The 20,232-nt window shown below is 34.5% G+C and overlaps 1 pseudogene; it reads left to right on the top strand.

Moving 5' to 3' along the window:
- The first annotated feature begins 5,063 nt into the window (after positions 1–5,063).
- Positions 5,064–8,601, top strand: LOC103265321 (annotated as a pseudogene).
- Positions 8,602–20,232: the final 11,631 nt, after the last annotated feature.

Genomic DNA, 20,232 nt, shown 5'->3' with positions numbered 1-20,232 from the left:
AAAAAATTTTAAAAACTACAAATATCCTTAAAACATCCTTAAAACTACAAATAAAAAATCTACTACCTCCGTGTATTTTCAAGTGCTTCTTTATTGTCCTTTTTTTTTTTTAGAATAAACTTTACTTAAAAAGTTGTCTAGCACCACTATTCCTATTTTCCTCTTTCCATCCTTCCTTTAACATATCAACATGGTCTCTCCACTAAAACTGCTCAAATCATGGGGGAATTTCAACTCCCACATTACTCAAACCCATAACCAATTTGAGGTTATCTCATTTGTACAAAATATCACTTTCACAGTATTTAATTAACACACAGATAAAAGTAATCATGCAATTTTATTTAAAAATAATTTTGAAAATTGTACTGTTGTTAAATTTGCTTGTCAGTATCTCTTATTCCATTGGTGAGCCAAAAATAAATTTCTTGACATAAAACAAACTCATTGAACAACCTGATTCTTAGGGGGTGCTGGAATCAAATTTCTACCTTGGGTGAGACTTTTACTTCCTGAAGAAATGCATTTTTAACCATGGATTGTTTGCTGTCTACTTATTGATACTTGAGAAGAAAATCTTTATCTCAATATGTGGGAAGCAGGGAAGTGTCCTTATTTGTAAAATAAAACACAAAATTTTCCCCTGAGAATGTTACTTTGCACTTTAAATCAAAGAAAATGCTTTTATATTTGTATATTGTTTCACAGTTAAAATATTCTAAATTGATTGAAAATTTCTTTGGGTATTTGCAACTGAGTTTAGAAAGAACTGAACAAAATAAGAAATCTAGAGGTTTCAGAAGTTTTATTTTGCTCTTAGAATCTTTTGAGTTTGAACAATGTAGATAACCTTATTCATGCAAAATGAATATAAATATAATACAACATTATCAATTTACATTCTAATTTTCAGTCAGTTATTTAAATTAGTTTGTATATTTTATCTTGTTTACAATTTTCTAAAGGAATTAATTCTGTAACATACATAGGGTTTTTGTCACTTATAGTTTGAGGGTGTTTATTGATTTAATTTTAAATTGTGAAAATATATAAACATACAAGAAATGATATAATCAACATCGATATTATCATCACACAAAGTTAAAATGATGGTAGTAGATTTTTATCATAATTATTTTAATGCAGCTTTTAAAGAAAGTAACTACTTGTCCATAAAAGTTAATACATTTTATCCTCTCAACCAATGAAAAGCTCACATTGTCACTATGTATAGTACTTAAATTATCCATTCAACATTTACAAAAAAATTATCATAACATATATCTGTGGTTGTGGAATTCTTTCAATATTAATGCACTTTCTGTTTTATCTCTGGCCATGTTATTTCATTTATTCCTCTTGTAGTATTACATGGTATAAAAATGTACACTTATTGCTCTTCTAGTTGGTATTTCGTTCATTTCAAATGTTTCCCTCTCTCAATGTCCATCAATCTTAGAAACCACTAATTGTACTACAAAAAGGCTATAATAAATAAAAGAAAAACATACAAAACACATCATTGAAATAAAATGATAGATATGCTTGGCTACTGTGAACCAAAAAAATCTTAAAATCTTTCTAGATAAATTATGAAAAAAGCATAACTCACAAGATAAAGAATAATAATACAAAATGTTAAGAGAAATAATTGAACAAAAGTACATATCCATCATAAACAAACAGATATATGATTAATAAAAACTCTTTACAATATTTCATTGCAATATGTGGATGGAATATAAAGGTTTTCAGATTTAGTTGATAAATCAAGTAAACAAATATAAACTGAAATACTAAAATCTGAAAAATACCATTGATAAACTCAAATTATCACATACATAATATACTGAATGTACCTTCATGTGCACATGAACAACCAAAACTTGTGTGTTTAAGGTGATAAAGACATTCTCAATGGAAACTAAAAAATTAATTTCATAAAAATTATATATATCAAGTTCTTTGCAATAAAATTTGAAATAAGAAATAAAAAATAGCTAAAACATTTGTGTGTAAAATTACATTACACATTTTCTTTTCTTTTCTTTTCTTTTTTGAGTTGGAGTCTCACTCTGTCACCCAGACTGGAGTGCAGTGGCTGCTCCAGGCCACCACAGCCTTGACCTGCTGGGATCTGGCGATCCTTCCGCCTCAGCCTTCCAAGTAGCCGGAACTACAGGCGCACGCTACCACACTGGTTAATTTTTTGATTTATTGTAGAGATGAGGTCTCACCAAATTTCCCAGGTGGGTCTCGAACCTGCGGGCTCAGGCAATCCACTCACCTCAGCCTCCCAAGTCACGGGATTACACGATGAGCCGAGCCCATCTACATTACACATTTTCAATGAAACATAGTATAAAATTGATTAAAAAGATAAAAGAGCCTGGCTCGGTGGCTCAGCCTGTAATCCTGCGCCTTTGGGAGGCTGAGGTGAGTGGATTGCCTGAGCCCGCGGGTTCAAGACCCTCCTGGGCAGGCGAGACCTCATCTCTACAATAAATCAAAAAATTAGCCAGGCATGGTAGCGTGCCTGTAATTCCGGTTACTCAGAAGACTGAGGCGGAAGGATCGCCAGAACCTAGCAGGTCGAGGCTGCTGTGGCTGGGAGCGGCCACTGCACTCCAGTCTGGGCAACAGAGTGAGACTCCAACCTCCAACTCAAAAAAAAAAAAGATAAAAGCATTTAGAATACAATGAAAATAGAAAATTTACACTCCATAATTTTTACACATAATTAACTGATGTTTACAGGATTTAAAAGTTCATTTAGTAATAAATAGGAAACGATAATAAATCAAACATCTTGCCTTGTTGACAAATAACTTCCCAAAAGCAAAGCAAAATCAGAAAACAAAGATAATTTAATAAAATAGAGATCAAAAGTAATAAATAGGTTTAATCAAATTGAAAATTGCTTTTTATAAAATATATAATATAATCACACCTCTAATAAAACAGATTAAGAAAATAATGAAGCATAAATAGAGTTCAGGTTTTACAAGGGCAATAACTCAAAACATAGCAGACTTTAAAGGGTATCATAAACATTATAACTAATATACTTTAGAATAAGTAAAATGGCTAAATTCATAAAATTATAAAATATTTATAAAAAGAAACAGAAATTGATAAAAGGACTATTGAAACAGTCAAATATTTATCAAAAATATACAAGGACAAGGAATATTAAAGTTGAGGTCTATCACTTTTAAGGAATACTTCATTACTGTAAGAAAAAAGTTATCACACACAAAAAATAGAAAACAGCAAAAACCACGCTTTTTTAATGAAGATAATGTAATGCATTTTTTTTCTTTTTAAAGTTTTTAATTTTAAAGATGTGGGGTACAATTTAGGGTTAGTTATGCAAATGTTTATTATGCAGGTACCCTTATTCATTCAGTGTTCTCTCCTTTCCTGGCACATTCCCACTACTACCAATCATTTTCTTATAATATTACGATAATTGTTCAAGATACGCTTATTAGTGAGAACATGAGATACTCATTTCTTTTTTTCTGCGATGGATAGCTCAGTATTATAGATTCTAAGTCCATCCAAGGTGCTGTGAAGTTCATAATTTTATCCTTCTTCATGAATCTACAATATTTCTTCATTTATATGTACCATATTTTTTGTTTTCCCGTCCTTTTTTGGTGGCAGCTCAGTTGGTTCCATGTTTTTGCTATTGTGAACAATGCTGCAATAAACATAAGTGTTCAGGCATCTTTTTCATACAGTCATTTGAGTTGCTCTGCATATATTCCAGTAGGAGAATTGTGGGGTCATATGGAAGGTCGATTTTTAGATCTTTTAGGAAACACCAAACAGTTTTCCACAGAGTTTGTAGTAATTTAAACTTTCACCAACAGTGTAAAAGTGTTCTATTTTCTCCAGTTCCACTCCAATATCTGCTTTTTTTGAGTTATTTATTATTGTCATCTGACTGGAGTTAGGTGGCATCTCAGTGTGGTTTTAATTTGCATTTCTTTGATTACTTGTAAGGCTGGGCTTTTTTTCATTTATCTGTTAGCTACTCATATGTCTTCTTTTGAAAATTGTCTATTAATATCTTTGGTCCACTTTGCAATTTGGCTGCTTTTTTTTTTGGTACATTTGAGTTCCAGACATACAATTGACAAATATTACTTCCCAGTCTGTGGGCTATGTCCCTGCTCTTTTGATGGTTTCTTTGGCTTTGCAGAAGCTTGTCAGTTGGATGAAGTCCCATTTTTCTATCTTATCTTTTATAACCTGAGCACTTAGGGATTTGATCAGGAATTGATTGCCAGTACAAATTTCCATAAGGGTGTCTCCTTCATTTTCTAAGGTTCTGAAGTCCTAAACTACTTGTCAAGCTTAAAATTAAAATTAAAATGTATTTCTGTCTTGGTATAAGAGGATGCAGACAAACAAAGTAAAAGATGCAAGGAGGTAGAGACCCCAGTAATCCATGGTGGGTGTGGAAATCACTAAAATAAAATCTGAAAACCAGCAGAATTTCATTTCCAGTAAATCTGGAGTTGGAATAATTCCTAGTAAATGGGAAGTTTGCATTCTCTACAGTCCAGCAATTCCACTCCTAGCTACTCTGTTTCATCAATTTCAACACACATTTTTTCACAGTTTAATAGCTCTGAAATTGAAATGTAATCATAACAAAGCATTCTGATATTTTTAATTTGGTATATGTTCTTTTTATTTGTGAAAAATAATTATCCATATTTTACTTTTGATGGCACTTTAGCCTTGATGAATAATCACACACACACTTGAGAAATTCTTATATGTGTGTATTTGACACGATATTCTAAAATGTCTATTGTAGCACTTTGGGAGGCTGAGGTGAGTGGATTGCCTGAGCCTGTGGGTTCGAGAGCCACCTGGGCAACTTGGTGAGAACTCATCTCTACAATAAATCAAAAATTAGCTGGGTAGGGTAGCGCATGCCTGTAGTTCCAGCTACTTGAAAGGCTGAGGTGGAAGGATCTCCTGAGCCCAGCAGGTCGAGGCTGTGGTGACCAGGAGCATGCCATTGCACTCCAGTCTGGGTGACAGATGAGACTCCAACTCAAAAAATAAAAATAAATAAATAAAATAAAATGTTTATTGTAGTGTTTGCATTACAAAACCTGTAAATAATACAGTTGCCCACAAATGACAGAAAGAACAAACACATTGTAATATATTTAAAGCAGCAGAAGTGAATGCACTGTAGTTATGCATATCAGCATGGATGAATTTGAAATATCAATTGTTCAAGAGAAGTAAGTCACAGAAAAATACACATGAAATAATTTATTAAATGTAACAAGTCATTAAAGTTAAATGATACATACATGGATTTGCTATTAACAAAAACAAGAAAATTATCAGCACAGAAATATATATCATGAGAATGATGAAATGATTAGAAGGCCACAGAGATAGCTTTTTAGTTTCTGATGATTAATCTATTTCTGAGTGATAGGTTTTCTGCATTTTTTTTTTTTTTTTCGGTTGTAATGGTATTCCACTGGGTATTTTTTTTTTTTTTTTTTAATAATTAATCAGTATTTTTATTATAGTTTTGGGGGGTACAGTTAAGGGTTAGGGGTACAATTACGTTTCATTCAAACACCCTGTTGATAAAAGGGGTTTTCCCAGCCCGACAAATATTTGCTACTGTTAATCCCCTCCCCCTCCCCCCCATAGTTTCCCAGTACCGTCAGTCATTTTCTTATAGTATTACATTGGATGTTCAAGGTCCATTATATGAGTGAGAACATGTGATATTCTGATCTTTGTTTCTGTGTGAGGTCACTCAGTATTATAGACTCTAGTTCCATCCAGGTTGCTGCGAAATTCATGATTTTGTTCTTTTTTATGGCTGCGTAGTATTCCATCGTGTATATGTACCACATTTTTTTAATCCAGTCCTCTTTTGATGGGCAGCATGGTTGTTTCCAGGTTCTTGCTATTGTGAACAATGCTGCGATAAACATACGTGTGCAGGTATCTTTTTTATAGAGTGATTTGTGTTCTTCAGGGTATATTCCCAGTAGGGGGATTGCAGGGTCATATGGAAGGTCAATTTTTAGAGCTTTTAGGAATCGCCACACTGCTTTCCACAGAGGTTGCACTAGTTTACACTCCCACCAGCAGTGTAGAAGTGTTCCCTTTTCACCACACCCTCTCCAGCAGCTGTTATTTTTTGAGTTGTTGATAATTGCCATTCTGACTGGAGTTAGGTGGTATCTCAGTGTGGTTTTGATTTGCATCTCCCTGATGATTAGTGAGGTTGAGCATTTCTTCATGTGTTTGTTGGCTTCTCGGTTTTTATTATTCTCTAAATATACACAAAAGATTGATATATTTTATACCTATGATATATTAAAATACATTACAATATTAAATTAAATATACAGATAGCCCCACTTAATATAAACTTTAAATGTTTTGACCTTCCTTCCTCAGCAATTTCACAAGCAAAAAGGACCAAGAAGCTTTACAGATGCATCCATTGACTATAGTCTTTTGCCCTCAGCCATGGTCCACCCCACCCTGCTCTTCAATGCTGTCATAGATGGCAAGCCCTCGGGCTGTGACTCTTTTGAGCTGTTTGCAGACAAAGTTCGAAAGAAAGCAGAAAACTTTCATGCTCTGAGCACTGCAGAGAAAGGACTTGTTTATGAAGGTTCCAGTTTTCAAAAATTATTGCAGAGGTTTTCTGCCAAGGTGGTGACTATATACGCCATAATGGCACTGTTAACAAATCTTTCTATGGAGACACATCAGATGATTAGAACTTCATCCTGATGCATCCAGATCCTGACATCATGTCCATGGCAAATATTGAACCCAACACATATGGTTTGCAATTTTTTATCTGAAATACTGAATGGTTGGAATTGGATGGCAAGCATGTAGTCTTTGGCAATGAAGATATGAATATTGTGGATGCCACGGAGCACTTTGAGCCAGGAATGACAAGACCAACCAGAAGTTCATCATTTCTGACTTTATCATACTTCCTCACAATATTCTATGATCATTGAATTCTCCCTGATGTTCTTTGTGTTCCATATTTTTCTTATTCTTTTCCATGTCTAGCTGAATTGTAGAGCTAAGTTTATGATTATGGAATAACAACTAAACAACAAAGAAAAAAGAAGACCAAGAAGCATGACATAAAATCTCATTGTGAGAGCTGAAGTACTCTATAATCCTGGCTATCTGGAACACATGTAGACCAGAGATTTAATAAATTGATAGATAAATAAAGTTTTCTTTATTAGTTAGTGACAGAGATGGAATTAAAAGTATCTTCCATGACCACATAACCAGATTGGACCACTCTGCTTGGTTAAATGGCCTAAAAGGATATTGACAGACTTAGATATAGAATACAGAACATTGTTTGTTAGGTAATTTGCAGATTGTTGATGGGAGTCAATGCCTATTATGTATTTTTCATACATATATATGTACACACAGATGCAAAATATTTGCTGTTTTCAAGTAGTATTAATGATTTTATTTTTCCATCCACCTCTTTCTGAATTATGGTGCAGATATAAAACAGCACCAGATGCAATTTTAATGCAGTCATTATTTCCAACCATTGAGTTCTTACTGTAACCCCAAGGCATCATGTTTGGACAGGGATACAGTTTCCATTAGACATGAGTTCTGGCTATCCAATAAGGAAAACGTGTACTTCAGTTTCTGTTACAACCTGACAGAAACAGAAAACTGCAAAGGACAATAAAACTACTACATTTTTGAAGGCCACATTTAAATAACAACTCTCATTTTCACTGCGTGTTTTAAGGATGGACAAGATGAGTTTGTAACTTTAGAAAATGTGGCACATGGAAAAAAAATACAAGAGTAGAAGGTGCTTGAGAAAAGGTGTACACATATCAGCACATTAAAAAGAAGCTTTGCTTTGGCTCACCTGTACTAGTTGTGGCTGTTTCACTTCTGGAAAGCCACACAGAAGGTAATGGTGAGTAATTTTTTTCAACTTTATTAAAGCATCATTGGAAAAAAAGTATGGGCCAAGTGCAATGATTCACATCTGCAATCCCAGCACTTGGAAAGGGCAAGGTGGAAGAATTGCTTTAGTCCAAGAGTTCAAAACCAGCCTGGATAACTTAGTGAGACTTTGTTTCAGCAAAAAAAAAAAAAAAAAAAAAAATCAAAAAATTAGCTGGATATGGTGGTGCACACCTGTAGTCCCAGTTACTTGGGAAGCTAAGGGGGAAGGATCTTCTGAGACCAAGATTTTGGGTTTGCAGTGTGCTGTGATTATGCTACTGCACTGCTGCCTGGGTGACAGAGAAACTCCAACTCTGTGGATTTCTGAGAACAGTGACCATATTAATTTGAAGGTAGTGGGGCAGGATGGTTCTGTGGTGCAGTTTAAGATTCAGAGGCATACACCACTTAGTAAACTAAAGTTTATTGTTAATGACAGGGTTTGTCAATAAGTCAAATCAGATTCCAGTTTGACGGGCAGCCAATCAATGAAATAGACACACCTGCAAGTTGGAAATGGAGGATGAAGATACAATTGATGTGTTCCAGCAGCAGACAGGAGCCGCCTACTAAAAAGGGAAGCTGGTTATTTACTCCAGAACTTTGTTCTTATTGACCAAGATTACATTTTCAATTAGAAAACTGCAAGTTGTTTCCACCACATTTTTACAACTACAGCATAGTTTTCTTCATTCTTTCATCTTCCCCTTCCTGATTTCTTTGTTGTACATAAAGTAACTGATGTATGTGCATATGCAAATTGATATTTTTTTCAACTAAATGGCCAATGATATATTTTGATTGACATCAAGTGGAGATAGGATGGAGCAAATACTGGTTCTGTGAAAATACCCACTTTCTCTGTTAGTGGCATGTTCATTCAGCTCTTATGTTTATATTACAGTTATCTTGCTTTCATATTTTTTAACAAAAAGACTACCACATAAAAAATCCTTGCATACCTTGTTCAATTGAATAATTTTAAGGTTTTTCATTTATCATTGTAAAACTGGGGAAATATTTATAACTTTTTTTGTATGTATCTGTTACATGTGGGGCAATCTGTCTTTACATAGGGATAAACCACTCTAAAAAAAAGAATTCTAGATAGATTCCCTTCAAGTCAAGTGTCTTATTGTTTGAATAAACTTCTTGTTTAGAATGGAATAAAAAACTACAAAGAGCTAGTGCTCAATTTAAAACTAGAAGTAGAAAACCCAATGGGATGGGATTGTAAAGGAGGGGGAGATGAGATTAAAAACACAAATTAACTATGTAATAAAAAGCAAAAACATTAAACTAATATAATATACCAACTTAAAAAACAATTGTATAAGTTTTGAGTGTAGATTACTAGGATCAGTTCCAAGATTTCTATGTGGAAAGCAGAGTGCTTGCTTTCCTTACAAGGTGTGGTCAAAGGTTAGTTTTTTCACAGCCTTAAGAAGACCTCTCCAAAATTCACATTGTAGTGTCAGTCCTACAGACTCCCCATAACTTCTGGGTTTTTTTTCCTGCTAGTAAAGGGCCTCTGGGCAAATAGTATATACAATTAAATAAAATCTGTCCTAATGTTATCTGATTTTTTTTTTTTTTAGTTGGAGTCTCACTCAGTCGCCCAGACTGGAGTGCAGTGGCTGCTCCTGGCCACTGCAGCCACGACTGCTGGGCTCTGGCGATCCTTCCACCTCAGCCTTCCGAGTAGCCAGAATTACAGGCATGCGCTACCACGTCTGGCTGATTTTTGAATTTATTGTAGAGATGAGGTCTCGCTGCCCAAGTGGGTCTCGAACCCACTCACCTCAGCCTCCCAAAGGCACGGGATTACTGGCAGAGCCACTGAGCCCAGTTATGTTATCTGATTTTTAAGGACAATTATGGTACATATATTTTTTGAGTTGGAGTCTCACTCTGATAACCAGGCTGGAGTGTGCTGGCACTCTCATGGCCACCACAGCATTGACCAGCTGGGCTCCAGTGATCCTTCGACCTCAGCCTTCCAAGTAGCTGGAACTACAGGCATGAGCTACTACACTAGGCATGAGCTACTACACTAGGCTACTACACTAGATGAAGTCTTGCTAAGTTGCCCAGGTTGGTCTTGAACCCTCAGGATAAGCCAATCCACTTTTCTCAGCCTTCCAAATTGCTGGGATTGCAGGCTGAGCCACAGAACCTGACCAATGATTTTAAAAACTAATCTTCCTAGTACTTATTTATTTGTTTAACTCCAATTAATTTCCCCTGAGGTGTTATTTTTAAATTCTCAGCTGGATAATGAATGCCATGTCTCTAAGTTTTAGATCTGTCTCTAGAAGTAGAGGTATAACTAATTCTTATTTGATCCTGGATAAATCCCATAGGAGATGATTCCCCTCCCATCATTATACTATCCAATTCTTAAAAGAGTTGATCCCTTTCAATGAGATAAATAAATTGCTTTCAGCAATTCTAAGCAACTCCCTGCCCAAGCACAGTGGTGGCTGCTCTGGGACTCTCTTTTCTTTCCAAATGACAAACTCAAGAACACATTAAATCACAGCACCTTCTTTTTGAGCTGCAATTAGAAGTGTTCAGGGAGACTGACTTCTCGGGGAATTGTAAGTATTAATAACAACCAGGATATCATTGGACAGCATCTTATAATGAAACAGTTTATAGATATGATGACAATCATGAATATTACTTATTGACATTTTAATAAGAGACAGATGGTATTTCTGGAATAATTTGGTTGAACCTTCCCTCTGTTACATACAACAACCACTTCTTGATCTTCATCTGTAGGTAATCCATTGCTATCCCCACACAGCAACAGAGGGTTAGGTTATGATCATGGGGGTTTAAAATTGTAGGTGCAAAAAATGTATAGCTGGAATATAAAACGATGCAGACATTATGGAAAACAGTTTGGCAATACCTCAAAAGAGTAAACACAAAAGTTTCTACATGACTCATGTTTTACTTTTAGGTATATACACAGAAAAATATAAAAACACATTCACACAAAAATGTATGTACAAGTACATAGCAGCAATATTCATATTAACTAAAATGTAGAAACAATTCAACTGCCTATCAGGTGAAAAAAGTTGGCAAAACAAAATGTGGCATATTCATTCAATGGACTATTATTCAGCAAAGAAATACGGAAACATGTATCAGTATTCAATAGTTCAGTACTGAATAAAGCACCAATAAATAAAGTCTGTCACAAAAAGACACAAGTTGTATAATTTCATTTATATGAAAATGTCAGAGTTGGCCAATAGGTAGAGACACAAAGTAGTTTAATGGTTGAATAGGACTGAGGGTAAGAAAATTGACCCCTCTCACCCCACTTCACATGGTTAGAGTACATTTTGAAGGTAAAAAAATATTCTAAAATTAAATTATGGTGGGTGTTGCACAATTTCATGAATATACTAGTATCTGCAGTTTTAATACTTTAGTTGAAAGAATTTTATAGTATACAAATCACAACAGACTTTAAAATTATTTTTAAAATGTGGGCAGCACAGGGAAAACATCAATTGGAAAATTTCCAGCATCAAGTGTGTCTTTGATTTTATGCCTTCTTTTCTGATAATTTTTATAATAAATGAACCCAAGAATGGAAGTATTTACTGCATTTTGCTAATTAACTGTTGAATTCACTTTAGTAAGGCAGTGTCATTATGCCATGCCACTTTGAAAAGCCCCCATCATGAAATTTTGCAATGAATATGTCATTTTGGAGAAGGAATGAATATTAGCAAGTATTTGTTTATTTTGTAGTTCTTCTATTGCATATACAGACATCTCTTCCATGGTTAGCAAACTGAGGAAAGCCTTTTTCTTTCTATTCAGAACATTATACATTTTATTCAATGACTTCTACCAATGCTATCTTTTCAGAATTTTGTTTTATTTCTGTTAGATAATAGTTTCTTTTCTGTTTCTTTCCTCCTTACCTGAATTTTCTCTGAGTTTTATTGCTGACCAACAGCAGTCTCTATAGTTTTAAAACTGCTATATTGTAAGTCAGCACAGCTCTGTGTCCTTGTTGCAAAACCTTCCATGAAATTCAAATTTTTCAATTATTTTATTTTTTATTGACCTAGCTCTTTCTGAATAACAATAAAATAAAATTGAGTATAGGGTAATAGGTTTTGAAGACATAGGTATTGAAACTTTCCTTTTTACTTAAATTTTGAAAGAAAAATTACATATGGGGAGAAAAGTTGTAATCTAAGTTTCCAACTAATAAAATAACATTTCATTACATGAGCTGACCTATGTACACAACAGGAGAGCCTGCAATTTTTGAGAACACCTCATGTTATTGCTTTTTCTATATACTTTTTATTGCTAGCTACTGGTAAACTATATAAAAATATCCGCATGCATTTTCACACAGCAATGTCAAATACAATAGCAATCTGACTTCAACAGTAAAATAAAGGTATACCACAGTTTGTTTTTATTGGGCATTATTTCTAATTAAACTTCTCACTTATAATGTTGACCTATGTCAGAAAAAATAAGCTGAAGTATAGTATTAACAGCTTAGAACAAAAGAAATATTCATCTACTTTTTCTGGCCACTGGTTATTTCACTTTGAGATTTAGCAATTAACAATCTAAGAGTTTTTGGGGCAAGAGGTTCATTGGGCAAGAGGCCAAATTGCTTCTAACTCTTACTTTAAATATTCAATAGTATAAATTTCATATTTCTTGCAATTATTTTATTAATCACTCTTCAAATATCTTATTTTCTGTTACATTATTAATGTTTCCTCGACCAAAGGAAAAAATATTTCTCTGGTTGTGAGTTTGCTGCCAGGAGCAATCAAGGCAATTGGCATTCCTATTCATGTCCCTAATATGCAGACAGTTTTTTCTCCCAATTATAACCAAAAAAAATCTTGTTCTTCACTCATGTTATATAAGTCTGGATTATATTTCCTCTTCTGAACCAATTACTGTGGCAAAATTGTTTTTAGTTCTGAACTGTTCAGTTCCCTCTGCCCCCTTTGTTTTTTTCAGTAATGACTGTCATTACATGTGATTTATTGTAGAAAAGAGGTCTCACCAAGTTGACCAGGCTGTTCTCAAACCCCTGGACTTGGGAAATCACTAATCCAATTCTTATAACACTGTTCAGTATCTACATAAACTTGCTTCTGGACATATTTAAATACACAAGAAAAGAGAATGAGAGTATATCACCAATAATTAAACCAGAGGTGTCATTTTCCAAAGAACTTTTAATAAGGCAGAATATATCCTAGTTTTCTTAAAGTCTAACTCAAGGCAATCTAAGACTTTTTCTACTTAAGATCAAGATAAATTTCCTTTTTCCTATCTAAACATAATTCATGACATTGAGGTAAATATGAATTCACTTGATATACTTTCTCAAAATTTTCCAAAAAAAATTTTTAGCCCTGCTTCAGAGAGAAACCCTCATGTTACATATATATTTTTATATGTTTGTTTCTTCAAACATGAATGACAAATGCATGAGGTTAATAGAAATATAATGCAACTAAAATTCTACTAATCATATGGAAATAAAAAGCCACTTATGTATTCAAAGTCTTCCTGAATGGTGTAATAATAAATGGGATCATAGAATTTATGTACATATATAAAAACTAAGACTTCAGAAATTAAGCTTATGTTAAAAAAAACTTCTGTTTTTCTCTTTTGAGGAGAGATTGCAAAATTGTGATTTGTAACAAAAATCTTGTGTAGAATATCTCCAAAATTAGCCCAAATTGGCAATAACTGGAACTTAGATTAAAAACTATACCCAAGTAGATCTTTACTATGACTATACAACTTTTTGCTTTGTGGACTGCAGGGTTTTACTGAACTAATAACCTCTTTATATTTTTCTCCACTCATAAAACAAAAAAAAACCTAGCCAACAATGGGGTAGAATGGGGTAGTCACAAGAGCACAACAACAGCCTGAGATGCTGCAGGTCTCTGACTCCTCTGCATGACAGCCTACTGGGCTGCAACCAGTACAGGCAAAGTGATGGAGCTGCCTGGGGCCTTGACATACCACCACTGCCTCAGTGTGTCCAGAAGGCAGGCAATGAAGTCAAAGAAGGTCATTTTCATGCCTTAAAATTTAATGTTTGCCTTGCTGGGTTCTTGAGTTAGACAGAACAAGTTATTTCCTTCTTCTTTTCTATTTTTTCACTTTTGAGAAGGAAATGTCTATCCTCTACTTGTTCAGACATTGTATTTTGGAAGCACAAAACTTGTGTAATTTTACAACGTCATAGATGAAAGCAATATGTATCAATATGAACTGCACCTTGCATCTAATCCATATCTAATTTAGATGATATTTTTGTTCTTATTTTAACTTCAGGGATGATATTTAGAAAAGCCTTTGTACTTAAACTTTAAAGGTGTTGCCAGAAGAGTTAAGACTGTTGGGGCTATTGTGATAGAATGAGTTTATTTTGTATGTGAGAAGTACATGAATTTGAAGAGTCCAGGAATGGAATGCCACGTTTTGAATATCTGTGTCCCTTACGTGCTAGAGGGAAAACAATGTGAAGAGAAACAAATAAGACATCTACTTATAAGCCAAGAAGAGAGGCCTATGCCAGTCTCTCATAGCCCACAGAGAGAATGAAACATGACAATATTTTTAGTTCGGAATTCTAGCCCTTAAATCTATGGGAAAACAAATTTTTGTAAGCATTTCTCATATGTTCATTGGCCACTAATTATCTTCTTGTGAGAAGTGTGTATTCATATTCTTAGACCACTTTTAGATAGGGTTATTTATTTTTGTCATGTTGAGCTGTTTGAGTTTCTTGAAGATTCTTTATAGCCCTTTGTCTAAGGTTCAATTTGCAAGTAGTTTCTCCCATTCAATAGATTTTCTGTTTATGCTGCTGGTTATTTATTTGGCTGTGCAGAAGCTTTCTGGTTTAATAAGTCCAGTTTTCTATTTTTGTTTCTGTTGCAATTGCTTTTGGGGTCTTTTTCATAAATTCATTGCTTAATCCATGTCTAGAAGAGGCTTTTCTAGAATTCTAGGATTTTTTAACAGGTTCAGGTATTACATTTAAGTCGTTAATCCATCTTGAGTTAATTTGTGCATATGGTTGAATATAGAGATTCACTTTCATTTCCTAGCAAATTTTCCCAGAAACTTTTTTTGAATAGTGTTTTTTTCCTGTTGCTGAATTTTGTTGCCTTTGTTGAAGATCATTTGGTTGTAGATAGGTGGTTTTATTTCTGAGTGCTTTATCCAGTTCCACTGATCTACATGTCTATTCTTATACCAGTAACATATTGTTTTAGTTACTATTGCCATATAGTTTAATTTGAAGTCAGGTAGCATAATGCTTACACTGTTCTATTTGATGGAATTATTTTGACTATTTGGGCTCTTTTTTGTTTTCATAAAGATTTTCAGATTGTTTTTTCTAGTTCTGTAAAGAATGAGGTTATTTTGATTGAGATTGCATTTAATCTGTAGATTGCTTTGGGCTGTATGAACATTCTAACAATAATTGTTCTGATCCATGAACATGGAATGTTCTTCTATTTGTGTCATCTATGATTTGTTTCATCAGTGTTTTGTAGTTCTCCTTGTAGCAATCTTTCAACTTGTTATGGGTGTGTGTGTGTGTGTGTGTGTGTGAATGGGATTGAGCTCTTAATTTGGTTCTTGGTTTGGTTCTTGGTTTGAGTGTTGTTGGTGTATAGGAACAGTACAGATTTTATGAAAATTATTTACCAAGTCTAGAAGCTTCTTGGAAGTCTTTAAGATTTTAGGGTATATAATCATGTCATCTGCAAACAGTAACTGTTTCACTTTTTCTTTATTGATTCGAATGCCTTCTATTTCTTTCTCTTACCAGTTTGTTCTTGCTAGGGCTTTTAGGAAATGTTGAATTGAATGGTGAGAGTGAGCATCCCTTTCTTGCTCCTTTTCTAAGGGAGAAAGTTTTCAACTTTTTCTGATAAAGTATGATGTTGACTGTGAGTTTGTCATATATGTCTCTTATAATTTTGTGATACATTCCTTCAGCTATAAATCTGTCTGTGCTTGAGATTTTTCTTGTCAGAAGATTTCTTTATTATTGATTCAATTTTATTACCAATTATTGGTAATAAAATTGGTATATCTATTTCTTCTTGATTCAAGCTTGGGATATCTATTTTGGTATATCTTTCTTCTTGATTCAAGTTTGGGAGTTTTTTTTTTCAGAAATGTATCCTTTTTTTTAGATGTTCCTGTTTATTGCCATAGAAGTATTCATAGTACTCTCGGACAATCTTTTGTATTTCTGTGGTTTCAATTGTTATGTCACCTGTCATTTCTGATTGAATTTATTTGAGTCCTCTCTTTTTTTCTTTGTTAGTTTACCTTGCAATCTGTCTAATTTTTTAATCACTTCAAAGAACAAACTTTTTGATTCATTGATTCTTTGTTTTTTGCTTTTGTTTTGGTTTCAGTCTCATTTAGCTTTACTCTGATCTTTATTGTTCCTTTTCTTCTGCTAGCTTTAAGTTTAGAATGCCTTTTTTTCCTAATCCTTTGAGGTGCAGGTTAAGTTGTTGATTTCCAATATCTCTACATTTTTGATGTAGGCATTTAACTCTATAAAATGCCCTCTCAAGACATCTATCGCAGTGTCCCAGTGATTTTTGTATGTTGTGTAAATATTTTCATTTGTTTCAATTATTTTTTTAAAATTTCTACCTTAATTTTATTTTCATAATTTGACTATATTACAGATAAGTGGGGTAAGTCAGGATTAGATCCATAAGTATTCTAAATGCAGGTGACATTTGGGCCTCCAACTGGTCCTCATAACCCCTGGTTTAGGACCAGGTACCTTTTGTGTTGTTATGTGTTCTCCCTTCCCCTGGCAGTGTTCCACCACTGTCAGTCCCTCCCTTGTGCTATTGTGATTAATGTTCAGGTTCTGCTTATGAGTGAGATCATGTGGTATTCAGTTTTTTTTTTTTTTTAATTTCTGTAATGGATCACTGAATATGTTGGTCTCTAACTCCATTCAATTTATTGTGAAATTGATTAATTTGTCTACTTTTGTCTGCACAATACTCCATTTTTTTATAAGTACCATATTTTATTTATCAAGCACTTTTGATTGGCAGAGGGTTGCGTTAATGTTTTTGCTATTGTGAATAGTGTTGCAGTAAACATGTGTGTGCAGGTGTCTTTTTTGGTAGAATGGTTTGTTTTCTTCCAGATATAATCCTAAAAGCAGGATCACTGGATCATATGGAGAGTCAACTCCTTTTAGAAATTGTGGCAGTATTTTTCATAGAGATAGAAAAGTGTATAAGCATTCCCTTTTCTCCAAATCCTCACCATCATGATTTTTTTTTCACATTGAAGGTGTTCAACATGATGCTTTGATACATGCAGACATAGGGAAATGATTACTACAGTCAAGCAAATTAACATATCCATCACTTTACATCGCTACCTTTGTGTGTGTGGTAAGAGCACCTGAAATATACTTTCCTAGCACATCTTCAGTACACAATATAGTAGTCTTAACTATAGTCCTCTTGCTGTACATTAACTCTCCAGAGCTTAATCATCTTCTCTAACTAAACCTTTGTACCATTTGACATACATGTCCCCATATTCTCTGTTCCTGACCCTGGTAATCACCATTCTACTCTGTTTCTATGTAGATGACTTTCTTTTTATCAATATTTTTTATTTTATTATGATGCTGTGGGGTACAGTTAAGGGTTAGGTATACAAATACGTTTAATTCAGGCACCCTGTTGATAAGAGATGCTTCCCCATCCCCAGACAGATATTTGCTACCATTAATCCCATCTCCCAATCCAATAGTTTCCCACTACTGTCATTCATTTTCTTATAGTATTACATTGAATGATCAAGGTCCATTATATGAGTGAGAACATGTGACACTCGGATCTTTGATTCTGTGAGAGGTCACTCAGTATTATAGACTCTAGTTCCATCCAGTTTGCTGTGAAATTCATGATTTTGCTCTTTTTTATGGCTGCATAGTATTCCATCGTGTATATGTACCACATTTTTTAATCTAGTCCTCTTTTGATGGGCAGCACGGTTGCTTCCAGGATCCTGCTATTGTGAACAATGCTGCAATAAACATATATGTGCAGGTATCTTTTTTATACAGTGATTTGAGTTCTTCAGGATATATTCCCAGTAGGGGAATTGCAGGGTCATATGAGAGATTGATATTTAGAGCTTTTAGGAATCACCACACTGCTTTCCACAGAGGTTGCATTAGTTTACACTCCCACCAACAGTGTAGAAGTGTTTCCTTTTTGCTACACCCTCTCTAGCAGCTGTTATTTTTTGAGTTGTTGATAATTGCCATTCTGACTGGAGTTAGGTGGTATCTCAGTGTGACTTTGACTTGCATCTCCCTGATGATTAGTGAGGTTGAACATTTCTTCATGTGTCTGTTGGCTGCTCAGATGCCTTCCTTTATGAAGTGTCTGTTCATATCTTTTGCCCATATTATAATGGGGTTGTTTGTTTTTTTTCTTTTCAGTATGTTTGAGTTCCTTGTAGATCCAAGATGTTAAGCCTTTGTCAGACCTGGCGTTGGCAAATACTTTTTTCCCAGTCTGTAGGCTGTCTCCCTGCTCTCTTGATGGTTTCTTTGCTTTTGCAGAAGCTTGTCAGTTTAATAAGATCCCACTTGTTTCTCTTCTCTCTTATGGCCTGTGGGTTTGGGGTTTTGTTCAGGAATTGGATGCCAGTTCTGATTTCCATGAGGGTATGTCCTTCATTTTCTAATGTTCTTATGGTTTGAGGTTTTACATTTAGGTCTCTGATCCATTTGGAGTTAACCTTTATGCATGAGGATAGACAGGGGTCCTGTTTCAATCTTCTGCATGTGGTCAGTCAGTTTTCCCAGCACCATTTACTGAATAGGTTCTCCTCTCCCCAGTGGTAGGTGGTGGAGGCTTTGTTGAAGATGAGTTGGTTGAGAAATTGAGGTTTTGCTTCGGGAATCTCAATTCTATTCCATTGATCTATATGACTGTTTCTATACCAATACCAAGCTGTTTAGATGATTGTAGCTTTATAGTAAAGTTTGAAGTCTGGTAATGTGATACCACCTGCTTTGTTTTGTTTTGTTTTGTTTTGTTTTTACTGAGGATTGTTCTGGCTATTCTTGGATGTTTGTGTCTCCATATGAATTCCTGTGTTGTTTTTTCTAGGTCTGAGAAGAATGTTGCTGGTAATTTGATGGATTTTGCATTGAATTTGTAGATTGCCTTAGGTACGATGGATATCTTCACAATGGTGATTCTTCCAATCCATGAGCATGGGATATTTTTCCACTTTGTATCATCTTTGATTTCTTTGAGCAGTGTTTTGTAGTTTTCATTGTAAAGGTCTTTCACATCTGTGGTAGGAACATGCCAAGATATTTCATCTTTTTTGTGGCTATTGTGAATGGAATTGTGGCTTTTATTTGGGTTTCTGTTTGTTTATTATTGGTGTAAAGATATGCGATTGTCTTTTGCACATTTGTTTTGTATCCTGAGATTTTACCAAAGGCCTTTATCAGTGTAAGGAGGTTTTTGACAGATTCTCTTGGGTTTTCAAGGTACACAATCATATCATCTGCAAAGAGAGATAACTTGACTTCCTCTTTTCCTATTTGGATACCCCTAATTGCCTTCTCTTCTCTGATTGCTCAAGCCAGTACTTCCAATACTACATTGAACAGGAAGGGTGAGAGTGAGCATCCTTGTCTTGTTCCAGTTTTCAGGGGAAATGGTTATAATTTTTGTCCATTTAGGAGCATGCTGACTGTGAGTTTCTCATAGATGGCTTTTACTATTTTGAGGTATGTTCCCTGTATGCCTAGATGTTCGAGGGTTTTTATCAAGAAGGGGTGCTAGATTTTATCAAAAGCTTTTTCTGCATCTAATGGTATAATCATGTGGTTTTTGTTTTGTCATCTGTTGATGTATTTAATTACATTTATGGTTTTACAAATGTTGAACCAGACTTGCATCCCAGGAATGAAGCCTACTTGGTCATGATGGATGATTTTTGAGATGTATTTTTGAATCTGGTTTACTAGGATCTTGTTGAGAATTTTAGCATCTATGTTCATCAAAAATATTAGCCTGTAGTTCTCTTTCTTTGTTGGATCTTTACCTGGCTTGGGTATCAATGTGA

Source organism: Carlito syrichta, unplaced genomic scaffold (genome assembly GCF_000164805.1).
Source record: "Carlito syrichta isolate Samal-C Ts95f unplaced genomic scaffold, Tarsius_syrichta-2.0.1 Scaffold306411, whole genome shotgun sequence".
Taxonomy (NCBI): Eukaryota; Metazoa; Chordata; class Mammalia; order Primates; family Tarsiidae; genus Carlito; species Carlito syrichta.
This window is presented reverse-complemented; position numbering and strand designations above follow the sequence as displayed.